The sequence below is a fragment of the Pimephales promelas genome, chromosome 24 (assembly GCF_988280905.1).
Source record: "Pimephales promelas chromosome 24, fPimPro1.hap1.1, whole genome shotgun sequence".
Lineage (NCBI taxonomy): Eukaryota > Metazoa > Chordata > Actinopteri > Cypriniformes > Leuciscidae > Pimephales > Pimephales promelas.
Window position 1 is genome coordinate 13,422,366 of NC_142792.1, and position 16,134 is coordinate 13,438,499.

General features: G+C 36.6%; 1 protein-coding gene and 1 long non-coding RNA gene across 2 annotated transcripts in view; both read left to right on the top strand.

Annotated features, from left to right (window-relative positions):
* The first annotated feature begins 817 nt into the window (after positions 1-817).
* Positions 818-3,204, top strand: LOC120476980 (uncharacterized). Its single transcript, XR_005622297.2, has 2 exons — positions 818-1,988; positions 2,268-3,204. It is a non-coding gene; the product is annotated as an uncharacterized LOC120476980 (long non-coding RNA).
* A 4,461-nt stretch (positions 3,205-7,665) lies between these two features.
* The window catches only part of rap1b (RAP1B, member of RAS oncogene family), a 53,640-nt gene continuing 45,171 nt past the window's right edge, over positions 7,666-16,134 (top strand). Inside the window, exon 1 of the mRNA XM_039668316.2 lies at positions 7,666-7,803. The gene's annotated coding sequence lies outside the window, so the exon portion shown is untranslated. The remainder of the gene's footprint in view (positions 7,804-16,134) is intronic.

Consider the following 16,134-nt stretch of genomic DNA (forward strand, 5'->3'; position numbering starts at 1 on the left):
GCAGGTGGTTGCTGACTGGAGGCAGTAGCTTAGGCTGAAATCCTTTTAAGACCTTATGAAAAAACAGTAGCTGACTGTCTTCAATACCACACACACTAAACATGACACAGTGCATGCAAGACATTAGAAACTATGTAAAATCATTTATCTACATGGTTGTCTATAAATGTGAGAGGCATTTGTCATCTCGTGGTTTCCATGATAATGAATCTCATGCACATTTTGTGGGAGTGCCATTTACTAAACAGAGTGTGACAGACTCATGACACCCCCCTTATGCTCCTCATGTGTGCTAGGCAATTCAGTGCATTAAGGGAATTAGTGTGAGAGGGAGGAGGGGGAGTGGGGGAGTAGTATGCCCTACGTTAGGGGGATAAAATTTACCCACAAAGGTTGCAATATCCGAAATCCTTGTCCTTGTGGGGACATTTGGCCCCTATAAGGAAAAACGCTTTTAAATCACAAGCAGCCTAATCAAGTGATGGTTTTTGAAAATCAAAAAAAAGCAGCATGTTTTTTTTTTCTGATTGTTTTTATAAAAATATTATTATTTAATAAATTATTATTATTATTATAACTGTCCATGCAATTCCCCCATTAAACAGGGACCCTCATCACTTCTCTTACAATTTAGGTTGTAAGATGACAATTGGAACATCATTTTCCTGATTTGTTTTCATTATCTGCAATACAGTACAATACTATATTCATCTCCCATTACAAAAATACTGTATAAGAATGTATTGTCATGGCACTTTGAGATCTACTAGTGAATTATCATGTTCAGGTACAATATATTGCTTTTGCCCAGAAAAAAAAAAAAAAAAACTTTTTTGATAAATCATTTTGCTCCCTCTAGCGACCATGTATGGTCATTTCGAAATCACCAACTTCTCTTTTCACCAGTAGAGGGCTGCATAGACCATTTTAAATGTTTTTATCTCGTTTCATTTTTTTCTGCAATTTACCATATGTTACTACTGTATGCAATTCAAAAGCCCAACGAAATATTTAATCAGTCATCAACTGTAATTCTTACACAAAACACAATATAATTATAAATAGAATTTACCTATGCCAGCTGCAATAATGAAAGTTTTTGGTGCAAAGATTTTTTTTAGTCACTTTCACTTTTCTCACACATTTTCTTCTGATGACTCAAAGCACATCCTGTCTCACTGGAATAACCAGTGAGTTGATGTGGCTTTTATGGCACCATAATTCGTTGAATCTGCAGTTTTTATGGTTATTATGTTTATTTGCATAATAGATTAGATCTAATGGTTATTTCGCTGTTTCATTCCCTAAATTGAATGGAACTTAATTCAGTGAATCGATTCTTTTGAACAGTTTCGATGAACCAGTTCGAAAAACAAACAATCCAACGATCATTTTACGTTCATTGACTGTTAAAAAAAAAAGGTTCTTAATATGCAAGTTACGCCTTGATTAGGCTATTCATGACATTATGATTAGGCTAACTTACATGTTTTAAGACGTTCCAATAAAGCCATCTATAGGTGTTTATTATGTTTTTGTGAAACTCGATGTAACCATAACGTTACGTAGAGCATTTGTAACGTTCCCACTTTTTGCTATAAAGTAACATGCTAAGTTCGGAACCGCATAGGCTACTACTCATACTACCTTTACCACAAAATAGTTAGATTAGTATGTTACTATGCGGTGTCAAACTCAGCATTAACCTACTTTTTCCACGCTAAAAAGATAAATAATCAGTGAGCCTTGGAGAACCGCTCCTATTCGTATCAGAACAGTTCGGACATGTTAATCGGTTCAAACGGTTCATTGAAAGATCCGAACTGTTTCGCATCGCGGGAATTTCTACCCAGGTTAGATGTTGGAAATTCCCACCGCATCTGGACAAAAGGCTATGTCAGGACAAAGTAAAGAAAGGAAATCGGCACACACATCGGCTGACACAGCTGTAATAAATTCCGACACAAGCAGGACTAACATTTTTCTTGGTAAGAAAGACTAACATTTACTTTCGTCTTTGGTATTTTGTCTGTTATGTTGGGTATGTGGGTCATTTTGTATTGCATCTTAAAGTAATAAAGTGTTTCCCTTTTTGACGAAATTTGATGTAACGTTATAGCCTAGTAAAGTTAGGCTACAGGTTATAATCAAAATACACAAGTTTTTTTTTATTATTATTATTGATAGTATACTTAAGATAATATAATTTACTTCCGGTATCGATAGAAGCGTGGCTAATGTGTGCTTCTGTTTTATGGACACTCCAGTCCTGGACATTCGCAGCGAATCATGCCTGGGATAGGCTTTGTGAAGATCTACTTTATCGGAACCGCGCTATCCCTTCTGGTGGCTCTGTTTGGACTGGTTGATTCAGTCGGGGGTCTGATGTATCCACAAGGATCCGACTGGGCAGACGACAGCTGGACAGAAAAACAATCACCCGGGTCTCCTCCTTCAAGGACCGCTGCCGCCGCCAACAACAACAAGCGCATCGGATCGAGATGATCTGGATCTTATCCATTAATTTGTCATGGATTCGGTGGCGAGTCTTTCATTTCACTATTGGATACGTAAAGTAATACACATCGGTGTATTAAGGTTACTGACCTATTATCTAATATGGAATTGCTTCCTCCATTACAAAAGGCTACTGTGCGCTGTGTGAATCATGTGAAATATGAGTCGATATGAAGAACACCATGATATTGTCCACTGGTACTACAAATAAGATATCTATACTTCACCTTTTTTGCTTGTTGTTCTGGTTTCTGCAGAGAACTTTATGAAAAAAAAACACTTGTGGCAGTAATGAGAGGTTGAAATCTTAATATGGTAGCTACATGAACATGCCAGACTGCTGTAAAATATTGAAATCCCCAGTGATCAAATCTATTTTTATGTTTTTAATGTGTTACATTGTTTACGGTTTATGCCTATATGAATAATGACAAATGGAATGGTAAAATAGTTTTTGTTTCTCATAACTTGTAGGCTATACTGACATATAGGCTAGGCCTACTGTGTTCGCCATGAGGCAGATTTGTTTTTATTTTGTTTTTTAAAAATGTTTTTTTTTTTCTTGCATTTAAGGAGGGTCTGAAAGATATGGAAAATGTGTTACTGAAACTCTGTTTTAACTGACTAAAATACATTCATTAGCACTATTTATCTTTTTTATGCATTAAATATTGGCTAAACTTTAAATATATCTTGTTTGTGTTTACATGACGTGTATTTATAGGCCTGTGTGTGTGTGTACAATAGTGCTGTCAAATTTTACATGTTTGTTTATTGTGTGTTTGTAGTGTGTTGACTATATATGTGTGTGTGTGTGTGTGTGTTATATATATGTTTGTAGAATCTACAAACATACATATAATACACACACACACATATATATATATATATATATATATATATATATATATATATATATTAAATCCTGAAACAAACTGACCAGGGTCCTGTACCATGATGGTAGTTGAACAAACTCATGGTTACATGATCATTTTTGAGTTGACCAAACCAATCCAACCAGGCTTTGTTGGTACCATGTTGCTGATCTCAACTATCACATCACATGCTGAGAAAGAGTGAAACTGTGATTTATTTCTCTCAAAAGGAGTGCAATTAAAGGAGCGCAAAAAGTTAGTTTTTACAGTTGAGAAAGGTATAGAGAGAATTGAATATTTAAGCTCACATGTAGTCATTTTATAGCTTTATCTATCGATTCTAAAGCAAAGAATCGATCAAAGCCTTAGTTGACAGAGAAAGTTGATGATCCGTTGATCATCATGGTACCAACAAAGTCTGGTTGGATTGGTTTGGTTTGGTTTTGTCAACTCAAAACTAATCCTGCAACCCTGAGTTTGTTCAACTACCATCGTGGTACAGACCCCAGGTTAGTTGTGAAGTGTAAGTTATTATGGTGATAAACACTACTAAACACTGCCGAAACATATCTAGCTAGCGAGTAGGCTAGCGACCGAAACCGGCTTCATAGGCCCTATGTTATTAGTGAGATCAGTAAATAGAGATTGCTGGAGTGATTGTCTATCGTTGTTTAGGGTTCAGGTTTGCCTGTAGTGAGTGAAATGTCTTTGCAAATCTGAAGTTGCAAACTGGCAGCTTTCAAAAGAACCTTGAGGTAGTCTATTGTTTTTGAGCAATGTGATATAGCCAAGCCTTTCCATGGAAGACACAGCCCCACTTTCTCTTCAGAGGAAGTCTTTCTATTGGGGGTTTTCCTCCTAATCTGTATTTCTTGTAAGTCATTCTTAGTGTGTAGTGTGAGTTTATCCATAGCTTTGGCTTAGTCAGATTTGTCATCATTAGTCATGGCATCATGACAGCTAAAGAACAACATCCAGTAGATTCCTTTAGACTCCAGTGAAGTGAGTATTGTATTCATGTATAACTAAAGATAGCATATAAATTACTAAAAGAAGTGGAATAAAAATGATAGATTAAAAACCCTTCAATAATCTAATGTTTCTACTATGATGTAATGATAATGCCCATTAAGTGCCCACAAGTAAATATGGCAACATACAGGCCACATACTTCAGGGCTGTGTCCGAAATCGCATAATCTCGCTACGGTATGTACTTATATGGAATAAGTACTTTGTTAACACTAAAAAAGTAGCTTATGTTCTATATGGTATGAATATTTGTAGTATGAAATTAATCTAGACGTTTAGACGAAATTACATCACGTTTGTTACATCACTGCCATTCACAAATCCTGTGGCCTCATGGGATATGAGTTTCCATCGAATGCACACTCAGAATCTCAAAGGAAGTAGTGGCCATCCGTATACTTTTTGCCTACTCTTTTATACTGTAAATTTGGACATACCTTTTTTGTTACATACTGTTTTTGGCTTACTATATAGTAGAGAAGTATGTGATTTTGGTTCATTACACACTTCCTTGATTGTAATGTAGACTTGGAGCAACAGTGCTCTCTTTTGGATAAGTCATGAACAGAAGTGTACACACAAACTCTCTTAAGGTTCAGTGTTAATACTCTCGTATTATTTCACCCCAATTTTTTTTGCCTATAATGACAACAACAAAGAATCTAGTGGCTTCTGATTGTTATAGAGAAACTGAATGTCCACCCTGACAGGAAGAGCTAAGAATATCAAGTGCTTGAGTTTCCGCGCAGCCTCGCAGATGGAAGTTCCTCTATATGTTGTATATTCACTGCTGCAGGGGCTGATCATCTCAATTCTGCTCACTTATTGATATTACTTTAATATACATCATATAGCAATAATACAATAGAACAATATTAACCATAAGTTGCTTGTATAAAATTGATCTTTATTGTCCACTCACATGGAAAATTAACTTTGGCACTTCTCCCCAAGATGGAAAATTACACAATCCACTTTACAAAAACAGAACTATTAATGCATACAGACATTCACAGTCTTGCTTTTGTTGCCTTATCTGCATTTGTGCCTTGATATTTTTAAGAATAAAATGCAGATGTAGCTAAGATGTATTGTGAGTTGCTATATAGGGGAAAAAATGAATTGGTGTAGAAGAGTAAAATACACGGCTCAGTAAAATGTAACTTTTTTCAATCAAACTTAAACTTAACAAGATCACAATAAAATAATTGTATTATACAATAAACATGTTGCTTGTATTGGTGCAATTTTGCTTAGTTGCTATTAAATTTGCAGTTTTCCTGTAAGAAATTACACTGTAAAAAAATATTGAAGAAGTAAGTAACCTGGTTGCCTTAAAATTTTAAATTGATTGAACTGGAAAAAGTGAGTTCATACAATGAAGGAGATTGATTTAATCATCAGAAACTCAAAATAATAAGTTATCTCAACTAAATAAATTATTTAAGTTGATTTGAAAAAAGAAAAAATGTTGTGATAACAAATCTTGAAAATATTTTTAAGCAAATTTTTAATTTTATAAATCTAAACAAGGATTTGAGCATGTCAAATTTTGCATCTAATTAACATTTGTGCTCATGTATGCATAAGTTAGATAGTTTGGATGTTCAAGCGGCATGAAAAGTCTTGTAAATATTTTAAATACTGAAATTTGCCTATTTTTTTACAGACTTTCACAGTTTTGAATGCAAATGTTCTGCTCATGTTCCTCTTTTCCCTATTTATCTCTGTTTACTGGAATTGGACACAAATTGTCACATTGCACAAGTCTTCTCATTGCATTTACACATTACATATGCATTGTTTTCGCCTCTTCACGATGACTCGCTTGCTTTAGTTCTCAGTTGTAAGTCGTTTTGGATAAAAGCGTCTGCTAAATGACTAATGTAAAATGTAAATGTATTATTATATCATAGAAGTATTATAACTATCACAACTATTTTTTATTTATTTTAATGTATTTAAAATTGTAATTTAATTGATTCAAAAATAGAAATTAAGCTCACATTTTTTTCCCCCCTCCCATCTTTCCCTCTCAAAAGAACAATCTGTACTTTTAACATTAAATGGCTTAAGTAGGCCTATATTTGCCTCAACCCCTCGCACTTTCACAATTCTGAAAGCAAGCAAAGATCTCATTCCTCTTCTCTCCATTTAGTTCAGTGGTTCGGTCTCATATGATGCTCTCCCTTTCACCCAGTCATGGCGACTGGCGACATTACTAATGTTGTCTTGTCTCTCAGTTTCCTTGTGAGACCAGCACACTGGTCACTGATCCGCAACTAAAGACGCACCGATGGAACACATCTCACCCCTCATTTATAGCTTAGGGCCACATGACTGCTGGCAGAGGGGAGGGGATGTAGTCCACAGCAGGGAGTGGGCCTGCATTCCTGATGCCAGAGAGCATACTTGGCATTCCTGGCTTCTCCTAGTTGCTCTCAATGAGCCATTTGACTGGCGCTGAGGATTTTTCCCCCCAGAGTGGCAGAGTCAGCCTCTGACGGATGAGAGTTGCTGCTCGGGGAGAATAGGAGACCATTCATGCCATCCTGGGACTAGAATGATGCCATTGAAATATAGCATGACGTTTAAACGTGCCTTGTCTCAATTCACTGTGATTTGGGCTGTTTTTGGATATCATAACCATCAAATAACTCGCATAAACGTGTAGAAACACTAACAGAAAGTACCAAAAAGATCTATATTTGAGTGCAATCTCTCGAATTTTCACAAAATGTGGTGTTGTTGTTTTTTTTAATTTTTGTTTTTTTAAAAAGAAATATAACATTCGCTGAAATTATTATTATTTTTTTTTGAAGTTTCACTCTGTCACTCAGGACATAGCACTTTTTCTTTAATAAAATATAGTTTAGCTGCATATTTATAGGCTAAATATGCTATATAACATTATTTTATTCTATCTGTCAGTCATCTTCAAATTATAATTTTTTTTTTAGTAGGCTAAAGTACATTGGCTACCATTCTTTTTGGGATATGGTATCATTGTAAGGCAGTGCATTTTTGGAAATACCTTGAAATAACATATAACATGGTAATATATAACATAACGCCATCGTATACAATCACATACCATACTACGCTACAGCACTTGAGAATTCTTTCCCTATCTTGTACTGTAAGTAGCCTACTGTACATGTCTATCAGCACTGTCATTTCCATGTGCAAAATTTAGCAGCGCTCGTTCTCCGTTTCCCGTTACGCTCAATTGTAGGCAGAGCTAGGGAGCCTATGGTGCTGAAACCGAGGCTGTAACGTCATGCTCGACTCTAAACCTCACCCACCCTCCCAGAGGCGAGCAGCTCTTTCACAGGCACAGGCGCAGACGGACTGACTGGCTGGAGCTGGAGCGGATTGTTGTAAGTATCGCATTTGCGCGATATTCTATGGCATTACAGTCGCAACGGCGCGTGTATTGCGCGGGAACTGTGAGGGGATTATAATGTCGCGGTTTGATTGATACATTGTAACGGCTGAACGGCGGAATGTTCCAATGTTGCAGAGCAGACCCGGCAAAGGGTTTGCGGAAGAGCAGCTCAGATGTCTAGAATATGGCGGAGCTGGAGTGAAACAATTCAACTCCTTAGATTTACCAGACTCTTTAGGGCGAGAAAAATCGCTGGGAAGTTTGTGTCGAAGCGCGCGAGGTTAACGGCGTTGTGTTGAAGAATGGCGTTTTTTGTTGTTTCATGTCCACGGCAGGGTGGAAGTTATAGCGGAAATGGAAAAGTTGTACGAATGAGTAGTTTAACGAAGCATTGATTATCAGATTCAAACCGTTAAAGCACCATTCTTCGACATGGTTTACGTAAAGAGATGAGTAAGGAGTGTCCGGCATTGTGATAAAAGGCACATTTAGCGCTTCTAGTGCAGTCTTTCCTTCTAGATTTGACTGATTACCGGCCCCGCCTAGTTCTGTTCTGTGCCTCAGTCGAGGAAGATGACTAGTTCATTCAAGAAGAATTGGAGAAAATGAGACTCGGTTTTCTTTCACGTTGGACTGACTGTCAGATCACGGAGTAATAGCCTACTATGCACTCGTGCCTTTCAGGGTCACGAAAATAATTATTAAAAACACCCATGTTGCATTCCTCTTGGCAGACCAGAAAACATCACTGGGCCCCTTATAGACTCCTAGTTGGATGTGACATTTTGAATATTGTCCTTTAAGAAGAGATATGAGACTGAAGTCGCTGAAAGAGGTTGTTAAAGAAGATCCTGTTGCTTCTCCATGCATTTTTAATGGCTTGATCTTTAATGACGGGGCTCTTGTGAAATTATAACTGCCTTTCTCCAAAGGTGTCTTTACACAGGCTGCTCTGAGGTGGCTTTTGTGTCTGCTCTGAAGCATGTATAAAAATGTCATGTCAAATAAATAACTAAAATATCCACCGAAGCTACTCTGCATCTGTTGCTGCTTTGCTTCTATGTAATGAAATGCAGCATCAGTGCAGCATTAAAGGGATAGTTCACCTAAAAATTAAAATTCTGTCATTAATTACTCAGTAATACTCACCCTCATGTCATTTTAAACCTGTAAGACATCAACCGATGGAGACTTAACCACTCAATTCTTATGGAATAGTTTTACAATCTCTTTATGAACTTTTTGAAGCGTCAAACAAATTGGTAATTGCATAGCATATCAATGGAGGGACAAAAGTCTCTCAGATTTAATCAAAAGATCTTCGTTTGTGTTTGAAGATGATGAATGAAAGTCTTAAGAGTTTGGAATGACATGAGGATGAAGACGGAACATTTTTAGGTGAACTAACCCTTTAACGTGCAGCCATTTACTATTCTTCAGTGAATTTTTGTGGGCAAATTCAAGTCATTTCAAAAGTAATCCGGGTTTTCACGTGAGGGTTTCCTTTGCATATTTTCCTATGCCGCTGCACTGCTGAACAGAAAGCTACTTGGTTGACAAATTACCTATTTTTTGCCCATAAAATTATCAGATAATTATCAGATAATTTCTCCAAAATTGTCACAAGTCAATTCAAATGTATTTGTATAGCGCTATTCACAAGACGTATTGTTTCAAAGCAGCTTTACAGAATGCACCTTTTTGTGGTATACACTTTCCAGTGTAAAATGGGTTCGTGGAATATCTGTGACACATTGTGCAACTGCTAACCAAGTACATATCATTTCCTGTTTTTGAGCAAACACTTGTCATTCCCAATCATGGAAAATAGACAGCAATATATCTGTCACTGCCCAAGGCAGATAAGTGTATGTCACCCTTACATTTCCTGTCTCAAAACTGTGTTGTCAGTTCACTAACTTTCTGTTACTGTATGAGTTAATGCAGTCATAGATTTGTTGTTGCTTCATTTTTGTCATTTCTACTTATGTCATCCAATTCTCTGTAATACATGTGATCATAATTTGTACATGTCATAATTCTCAAATTGAGATGCCAATTGCCAAGCTTGTTACAATACCAATTCTTGAGTGCTGCTGGGTCGCTATGACCTACTGGGGTCTGACCCCGATCCTGTCGCTCAGAGCGAGAGGAAGGAAATCCCTGTGATAGTGTGTCCTCTTGGGCACAGAGGAATGCCGGTCTGTTGGCTCTGTTGAAAATAACAAAATAAAGAGATGGACTTCCTTTCGAAGAAGGCCGCCCACTGTTTGAACACCCTGGGTTCAGTCCTGGAAGAAACTACTTTAGATAGTGCCACCACGTCAGCTTTGATGTGTCGGTTTCAGGTGTATCGCTTTCGTGTAGTAGTTCTTGGTTGTTTTGTATAATTAATTATAGTCTCGATTGTTGCGGTTGACAGTGGTTCTTGCTTTGAGCTGTATCAGAACATCCCAGCAGCGTTCTTGTGGGAGTCAAACCGTTACCGTATGCAAACATACATGGGGTCTGTCAGGGAAGCAAATATCTCTGACTTTGTAAATGGCAGTTCTAATACAGCTGTCGGGGCTGATTCCTCTGGAGGGCCGTGTCAGAGAAACCAGCCTGAATTACCCTCGGTATTTGTCTAGTGTCACTGTATTTAGGGGTCTGTAAACCCTATATGTTCAGATTAATTGTTGATTTTGGGGGTTTTTCAATTTCAGATGCTTAAACTATCTTTTTGAGTCCCTGAAATTGAGTATTGCGAATAGCTACGATGTTAGTAAGCTGTGGTTTCCCACCAAGGCTTTGACATTTGACTAGGAAACAGAATAGCATTTTGAAGCCAGTGGGTAATGAGATGACAAAACATTAACTGCCAGTTGTCGGTAACCGTTTGAGACTTTTAGAGGAACCAACTGAGCAGAAAGGAAAGGAGATGCTCTGGAGAGGAAGAGCATGACAGTGTGGGGAAAAGAAGTCTGTTGGCGTCCCTCAGCAAATTGGACCACTTCCTCTTTAGGCCAAAGGGCCTCATGAAACCTGGTGGCCCTGTCATCCCTTCCTTCCTCCTTTTAAGTCATGTGATTATTGTGCGAGACAGAGAGAATATAAAGATAGCAGCATATGTATGCGTTTGGTTCATATATTATATTTCTTTTTGTTTTAATAGTTCAGTATAAGCTGGCTCTCAGTGTAGAAAACAGAACTGGCCCACAAGCAGTTTCCAAGGGTTACTGAGCTAATGTGGTGTAGCTCAGCTTGACGCTCACGTTTTCTAACGCTAATCCCAAAGCAATTCCACAATCTATTCCCACACATCATTGTCCTCATTTAGGCGTGTAAGCCATGACTGATGACTGTGTCAGCGATTTGTGACTGTGAGAGATTGGGACCTTTTCTGAGTCTATAATTCAGAAATAGACATTACAATGAAGTTTATCATCAAATTGAAATTCGGATATTTGTTATTTTTTTTATGTGCACTGCCATTCAAGATTTGTGGGTCTATATATATATATATATATATATATATGTCAAACGATTAATCGCTTCCAAAATAAAAGTTTGTGTGTGTATATATATATATAAATATACACTAGGGCTTGGTAATAAATATCGATCTCTCGATATTAATCGATTCTCATTTTTACGAACCGATACCGATTCTTAAATCTCAAGAATTGATTAGTCATTCTGTTTCATTTGAATGAATGGGACATTGTATCTCGGCTGCGCGCATCCAACAAATCGCAATAATCTTTGTCCTTTGTTACTATTGATATGACAAAGTCTCAATTTTCAAATTACGTCCATTTTCTTTAGAAATTCAAAAACATGAATAGCGTTTTGGCGCCGTGGCGTGAGATCGCTCTGGTGCAGCTCAAGAGAAGCAGCGGCGCTGATCTCTTTTCCGGCTTAATAATACCAGTCACAGCGCGAAATAAACATGAATGATCATCTGAAAGTGTGTTAAAGATAGAGTACAACTTATCGAAATCCGTATCATGTCACATTGATTCCCTCAATCAGCGTTTCAACCGTGGAAAGACGTCAGTTACAGCTTGTAATCAATGTATCGTCATATTTACCTCAGAAAACCCACATAAACTTGTTAGTCAGCTAGAAAAAATAACACCAGAGAGGAGCATTTTGCTAAATATATACACCATATTGCATATGCATTATAATCTTAATGTTCTTCAATATTTAATGCATATTTCAATAAATCTGGCAAGTTTTTATGACAGCCACCATTTAAATGTTTATATTTCATTATATAATCTTCTTATTATAAAAATAAATAAAAGTCTAATTTAAGTGTTTGTATTGCTACAAAACAATGAAGCCTATTGGCTACAACTAGACTCCTATAGTTTACAGCATTTTAGAGATTTGATTCCCTAGAGAAAAATGGCCATTTATTGTAACTGATATCCAAAATAATCGATATCGAATCGTAATCGAAATCGAATCGAATTGCAAGCTTGTGAATCGAAATCGAATCGAATTGTGAAATTTGTCTCAATACCCAGCCCTAATATACACACACATGCTTGTATATATTTAAGAAATATTTTCATGTATATACTGTATATACATTTATAATATATATAATTTATATTATACATAAATATAAATATTTTAGATATAAATAATATTTTTTTCTTAAATATACATGCATGTGTGTGTATTTATATATATATATATATATATATATATATATATACAAAATAATTATACACCGTGCACCCACATATATTATGTAAACACAAACTTTTATTTTGGATGTGATTAATCGCAATTAATCGTTTGACAGCCCACATATATATATATATATATATATATATATATATGTGTGTGTGTGTAATATATTGAAAATTGAAAAAGTTTTCATTTTTTTCATTTTTAGCTTACTGTATTTTTGATCGAATAACTGCAGTGGTGTAGGAGACTTCTTATAAAACATAGAAACCTCAAACTTGAACAGTAAGTGTATGTTACTTTTAAAGCGTTTCATGATTTCAGGCACTAGTACTGCTCTTTTTTCTGTTGTTGCTTTTTTCTCTTGTTAGTTAAAAGGATTGTTTTTGAGCATTGAAATGTACAGTTTGAAAAAACTCAGAACTGATTACCAGCTCTGGTGACATTTTTATTTTTTAGTATAGAAGTTTATATATGATAAATGTCTTGTGTCACAAGGTCAATAAATAACAGCTTAAATAAAGAAATATGAGTCAATAAAAAAAGCCTACAAATGTTAGATCTCTCACCCATCCGTTATGATGATGGCAGTGGCTCCATGTGTTATAGGCAGAGATCTATTTAGAAATGTTCAATGAAATAGTTTGAGCAACAAGTTCATGAAGTGGATTGCTGATTTGTCTTCAGAGTATAATATGTGTGTAAATGCATCCCTGGGGTCTATATGCTGTAGTCAGTCAGACGTCAGATGCCCTGCCATGTGTTGACATTTGACACTAGAGGTTGGGTTGCTGAGTTCTCATTGATCTCGTCTCCCGTTGTTCCTTTTCCTTCCATAATCTACCTCCCGACTCGTTGTTTTCCAGTCTCTAAGCGGCTTACTGGTTCAAGCATTAGAAATTGTGTTATTGCCTTAGTCTTGGTGACAATGTTTTGACAGGGGATGTTTGACACCCCTGCCCTTTGAGCCAGTGTTCGTAATTGTTCTGGGCGTCAGTTGCCTTGTAGTTTAGTGTAACCACATCAGGAGTGCGGGGAAAGCTGCTTTGACAGCAACGCTAGTGCTGCTGATCTTTTTGTGTTTACGTTTTAAACAATAGTTTGCAGTTTTTATTTAGCCTGCCACCCAAACCTATATGGCTTTCTTTCTTCCTTGAAACACAAAAGGACATGTGTTACAGTTCACGCTGCTCTTTTCCATGATGAAAGTGCACCAAAAATATCAATAAATGAGGAACTGGCTGAAAAACAATTTTGCGCAAATGCAAATTGCATAAATGAGATTTGAGAGCTATGACGAAAGGCAAAATTAAAATTTCAGTCTGTTCATTCCAAAGCTTTCAAATGGCTTCAGAAGACTTGGAATATAATGCGTGGATCCCCATCCACTTTTATTTTATGGAAAAGAGCAGCATGAACATCATGCATAACATCTCATCTCTTTTTTTTTTAGTCTGCAATAGAAGAAAATGGTTTTGGAATGAGATGAGGGGGAGTAAATGGTGACACAGTTTTCATTTTCTGTTTCTGTGAACAGAATTTGAGACCGCACTGGTTGAGAGGATGTGAGAAAAAGAACAAATGTTCACTAAGTCATTTTAGATGCTTTCTCAGCAGAGCCCTCACCGATTTGTCGCATCAGAAGCAAACGACTGATTGTGAAACCATGATTGCTACTCTGTTTGTTTTCACTCATTCTCTTTGACAGCCTTGTAACCTAGGTGAGTTGATTGACTTGCAAATAACATGTTGGGATTCAACATGGACAGGTCCAGTAAAAACTACTTAATTTGCCAAAACAAACGCATTTTCTATGTGTGTATGGGCCCTGAGGACACTTTTCAAGCTGTTTTTAATGTTGATGTTTAGCATGCTAGAGTTGTAAGCCCTTACATGGGCTCGATCATCATCAACATCAGTGTTTTGTCATTCATAATCATTGCTCATAATGAGTCTTTTGTGTATTAGTACTAGGTCTTCTTAGTTCTGATTTGGTACCATTAGATTTCTTTTGAACTGGCTGAAAAACAATTAATAGCAAGCCAGACTGATTCTACGTAATTGCCGTGAAAACTGTACCTTTTATTTAAGTCTGTCTCTAACGTAATGGCCATTGTGTTTGTTCCTAGAGATGATTGCATGGTTTCATCAAAATTTGAGTTTGAAAAAGACAACAAATACAGTGTTTGTTTTCGTCCCTGCTGTGGTTTGTGTTAATTACAGACAAGAGACCAGTTTATGTAGTCATTACCACTAGACTGTGTTGCTTTGACACAGATTTTCTGCGGGCTATGAGTTGCTATGCTAAATTTGCCAGAGCTTTGATAGCGTGTCTGTAGTCAGCTGCTAGCTGAGGTGCTAATAAATTTGCTGGCTGGTTATTGGCTCCATCCTGACTGGAACAGCCGCACCTTTGGTTCTCAGCGTTTCTCAAGTCTGGCGTATCTCTCACATGTAGCCTTATCCACCACAACTAGGGTTCAATTCTGCATGAGGTTGTTTCACTTTGTGGCGAATAATTGTTGTCATTCATTTTTACTGGCTGGTTCTAAATGCCGATAGTTATTTTTATGTTATGGCAGATATAATATATATCTTTTTTTTTGTGTGTCTAAAACGCAAACTAAAATCAATCATTTCAATTCTACAAAACTACGGTGTTGGTGTTTTTAACAATTAACTTGGTGTGTTAGATGATGGCATAATTTAATGGAAAATATGGGAATTGTATATCCAACATTGACCAATGTCGATAAAAAATCTTGAATATTATCTGATAAACAATATGATACTGATGTATTGTGCATTTTATAACCAAACAAATCCACATGAAGTGAAAAACAGGGGTCAAATTACATTGTTTTTTTCAATAACTGATGCCAAAACCCATATCAAAAGTGACTGATTAGAATAATACGATAAAATTAACTCTTCACCAAATGTTGACCCAATGAAACTCAAAATTTAAATCATAAATGGGTTGATTAGTAGTTGTAATATAACATGATAATGTTGGTGACTAAATATTGGGCGATTAATCGATTTTCTAATAGTATAAATATCTTTATGGATTTGTGCTTCTAGTTTTCCTAAAAAATCGTTCACACAGAACGTGTTTTTGCATTAAACTGCACTGATTTTCCATTGTTTTTCTATGTAAACCTTATAGACGGACAGCCGAGGTCACGCCTCACGGCTTTTGTCTTGTGCGTGACATGCGGCGCACAAGTAAACTTTTTAACTTTTTTAAAAAAAAATGCACCTCAAGTCAAGAGCTTGCTTTTTTATGTTCCATGACCTCCGTCTTGTGTTTTTAAATGGATTCTGTGTGAATGGTTCCTTTGAAGTCCGTAAGTCTTTGTCTTCTGCTGCAGATTTTTCTAGAAATGTTACAAGTTAGCCTAAATGTTTAAACAGACATCAAAATGCGCATTACGTTTGTGTGTTACCACTTACTGAGAGAAGTGATTCCTGCTAAAAACCCTGCAAAAGCTTCAAGAGTTTCTTTTATTTATGGCATTGTAGTGAAGAGATTTTGCTCAAAGGAACCCACTGCAGGGAAAAAAAAGATAGTATGATCGCCTGAATGATGGGTTTCGTCTGGGCACTTGTCTTCAGGGACATGGGAAACACTTAG